The following is a 4,135-nucleotide window of genomic DNA, read 5'->3' as shown; positions in this document are numbered from 1 at the left end:
CGCACCAACAAAGCCTGAAGTTGCTCTGTTTTTAATTGTTCATGTTGCATCTGGGAAGTCCTAATGGTTAAAGAGTTGGACTTGTTACCCAAAGGTTGCGGGTTCGAGACTCGTACTGGCAGGGATTGTAGGTGGAGGGAGTGAATGTACAGCGCTCTCTCCCACCTTCAATACCACGACTGAGGGGCCCTTGAGCTGCTCAAGGCCCAACTGCTCCTCGGGCGCCGCAGCAATGGCTGCCCACTGCTCCGGGTGTGTGTTCACTGCTGTGTGTGTGCACTAAGGATGGGTTAAACGCAGAGCACTAATTCCTAGTATGGGTAACCATACTTGGCCACATGTCACGTCACTTCACTTCATCTTATTGTTTTGTCAGTCCTTTCAGACATATTTGCACTACATTATATTGCATATATTATTTCACATTACACTGGCTCGTTCACCAGTAGTGGTATGAAACATTTTATGTTAACCTGCAAATACAATTAGCTTTCCTGCTGTTAGCAGGACGCTACAGTGTTTCCACTCTGACAAGCACGGCCACGTCCAACATGTCCACGTCCAAGGCATGGTATGCTACATGTGCACACCAGGACGCAGGACTGACCACGCAATACATGGTCCTCCTGACAGCAGATGGACTCTGACACAGTGGGCATCTGCTAGCTGGGATGTGATAATATGCCTTCCCACTACAGATATACCTTTTAAGAGGCTTGGTCTAACATAAATATTCATAAGCTGAGTACAAAACAAACAAACAAAAAGGTAAGGGGAAGTGGGACAGCCGTGTCTGACACCACGTTTTAAATAAAACCTAGAAAATGAACCTCCTTTAAGTTTAACAGAACAACATGTTCGCAATCGTATACATTGTTTGCATAGATTTAGAGAAGAAATCTCCAAACCCCACTGTGTCGAAGGCCTTATAAAAATCTAAGACCTGTTGGTTCAGTCTTGCGTCACTTCCGCCCAGAGGCGGATGACGTCACTGATTAAGACGTCATTCTGCTGTCGATGAAGCAACGACGTCAACAAGAGTAACACACATAGCTTTTTAATAATGGCCCCGGGTTTCGACAAAATCTTTGTGCTGCTTTGTGTTTTTCGTATTTTTTGGACTCCAATACAAGCAGGTAAATGATTAACTTGTAGTTCAGCAGAGAATGAAAGTGAAAGTAACTCGTTTACTGGTCTTAAACGACGTGGAAGCGACATCATTGAAATGTGATTACAAATCGTATATAATAAAGTATGTTTATATAGGTGTATATCTATACAACTAACTATTTTACTACATTATTTATTTACATGTTAATTATTTTATTAGTAATTAATTACAGTTGAATCAGGATTAAGTTTTAGCAGTCTCGAATGAATTTACATAAAGACTTAGCTGATCTAGAATCTGATCTTGTCTGATATCATTAGGATTGCCTAGTAATGTCTCTCAGAGAACAGGTCTGGATTCATATATTGAGATTCTGTCTATTTGCTTCTTTCTGTATCTGAAATGTTTTGAGACTCTTCTTCAGAAGCATGCAACTTTTACATTTACACCTCAGTGTAATTTTTTTGCTCACATTTTATTGCTTTTCGCTGCAGAGAAACACTCGCTGTATTACATTTACACAGCTTTGTCCAAACCTGTCGATCTGCCGGGCATCTATCAGTTCACTGCTATGGCTCAGCTAGATGACATACAGATCGACTATTACAATAGCAGAGAACAGAGGAAGATTCCCAAACAGACCTGGATGAAGGAGAAACTATATGAGGATTACTGGGAAGAAGGCACCCAGTCAAGAAAGAGCAAAGAACATTGGTTTAATGTGAATATCGACATTCTGATGAAACGCATGAGACACAGTGAATCAGGTGAGGAACATTCATACAGATTGACCTGCATGTACGTCATTTGAATTATAATATTATCATTTTACAAATATTTTTTCTTCTCATTTCAGATCTTCATGTTTTTCAGATGAGAACTGGTTGTGAAGTTGAGCGATGGGGAAGTGAAGAGAAGTTTTCCAAAGGCGTTTATGAGTACGGCTATGATGGAGAAAACTTTCTGTCGTTTGATGATAGTGGGTCGCTCCAGTTCACGCAGCTCTACCAACCAAGAGTAAATATCCCCTTCCTAAACCAATACACCAAAGGCTACCTGGGAAAAAATTGTGTGGACTGGCTCAAGAAATTCACAGAATATGGAGAAAATGAGCTCAGAAATGGCTGTGAGTAAACGTGTTAGTATTTGTTTGATGATTTGTAGCTGTTTTAGAGATAGAACTGTTTAATGAACTGATTCCTGTGTTTTCAGCTCCTCCAGATGTTCATATGTTTGCAAAAAGGTCTACCAGCGACAAAATCAAGCTGACCTGTATGGTCACCAGTTTCTACCCCAAAGACACAGTGTTGTTCATTAGGAAATATCGCACATCTCTGCCTGAAGATGAGACTGAATCCACAGGAATCAGACCAAACCAAGATGGCGCCTTCCAGCTGTGTAAGAGTGTGGAGATCCAGGAGAATGAAAAAGCAAATTATGATTGTTTTGTTGCTCACAGAACCCTCAAAGAACCAATTATCACCAAATGGGGTAATTAAAGCAGAGACACATACAGACAGAAACATCACTTGATACCGGAATAAAAATAAATTATAAATAGTGTTTATAAATAAATTAACTTTTTTGCTTGTGACATCCTTAATTAATTACAACTATTTTTATCTCTTTGCATTTATACAGATGGAAATTGCCAGGACTGCCCACCAGAGATTGACCTAGCTATGATTGCAGCAGTGACTGGAGCTGTGCTTGTGCTCTTGATAACAGTCGCTGGTGTAGTGGTTTGCATCTTAAAGAAGAAAGGGATTATTGGTGAGTATAGTGACTGATGGTGATCCACAAGTTCTTGATTTCGGTTTTGTATGCTAGGACGGACTCCAGCATTCTCATGACTCTACATAGGACAAGCAACGAATGAATGAACCTAAAAAGAAAATTCTGCCATAATTTACTCACCCTCCTGTCATTCCAAACCCTTTCAAAACTTAATTCAAACATTGGTTAGTCATCCAAACACAAGTTAAGATATATATATATTTATTTATTTATATATATATATATATAATTTTTTTTTTTTTATGAAACCTTCACTTTATATGATGAACTGATTTAAATTAAAGCTTTAATTCCCATTGGTTGACACATAAACATACTCATATGGTAAACAGAGAAGCTTGTGAGACATTTTAGAACAAACCTCATTGGTTCTCATCTGTGCACGTTGCATGAAAACCAACAAACAAACAAGCTTCCATGTTTACCATATGTGAAGCTCTCAGTGTATGTGTGTTTATATGTGAATAAAAGTCTAAAAATCAGTTAAAGTATACATCATATAAAGTCACCGTATCTCTTCACAAGACTTGAATTAAACCACTCAATCTTCAGTGGAGGGACTAAACTCTGAGGTTTCATTACAAAAATGTTAATTTGTGTTTGGAAGACTAAGCAAAGTCTTAGGCGTTTGTAACAGCATGAAATGAGAAAATAATGACAGAATTTAGATTTTTGTGTGAACTGTCCCTTTAGATCAGTGGTCAAGTCACCTATATTTCTGTAGCGATTTATTCAATACAATCCGTTTGAAAGCTGCTTCACAATATTAAACATGAAAATCACAGAATCTATGATGCAAACTTCAAATATGAGGCAAACCCAAAATCTGATGTAAAGCAGCTCTACGGAAGAGAATAACGTTGTTAGTAAACTCCTGTCAGTTACGACAAATATGGTGCACAAATGTCTCGGTGAAGGCCAGATGAACAGCAGTGACGTTCTCAACAGTGCTGACAAACACAAGAAACACTGTGCCATGAGCAATCACGTTAGAATGCTTTTACATGGACTTACACCGTGTCTACACCGGACGTGACAGTTGTCGTGTCGCGCCGTGCCGCAACAGCTAATGTCTGTCTACACTGGATGCGACAAAGCGACCGTTGAAAATATCATCACAAATACGTCATTAATAGAATGCGGCAGCAGTTTACTGTCAGGGATTTGACGTGGTGTGCCGCGCCGCATCCAGTGTAGACAGCATCACTGATTATAATGAGTTCTATC

The 4,135-nt window shown here is 39.3% G+C and overlaps 1 pseudogene; it reads left to right on the top strand.

Moving 5' to 3' along the window:
• The first annotated feature begins 1,012 nt into the window (after positions 1-1,012).
• LOC107575953 (H-2 class I histocompatibility antigen, Q10 alpha chain-like) overlaps positions 1,013-4,135 on the top strand; it is a 7,367-nt pseudogene continuing 4,244 nt past the window's right edge.

The sequence above is a fragment of the Sinocyclocheilus grahami genome, unplaced genomic scaffold, assembly GCF_001515645.1.
Source record: "Sinocyclocheilus grahami isolate Dianchi unplaced genomic scaffold, SAMN03320097.WGS_v1.1 scaffold3041.1, whole genome shotgun sequence".
NCBI classification, from domain to species: domain Eukaryota; kingdom Metazoa; phylum Chordata; class Actinopteri; order Cypriniformes; family Cyprinidae; genus Sinocyclocheilus; species Sinocyclocheilus grahami.
Note: the sequence above shows the minus strand (reverse complement) of the source record. Positions and strands in the feature narration are given on the sequence as shown.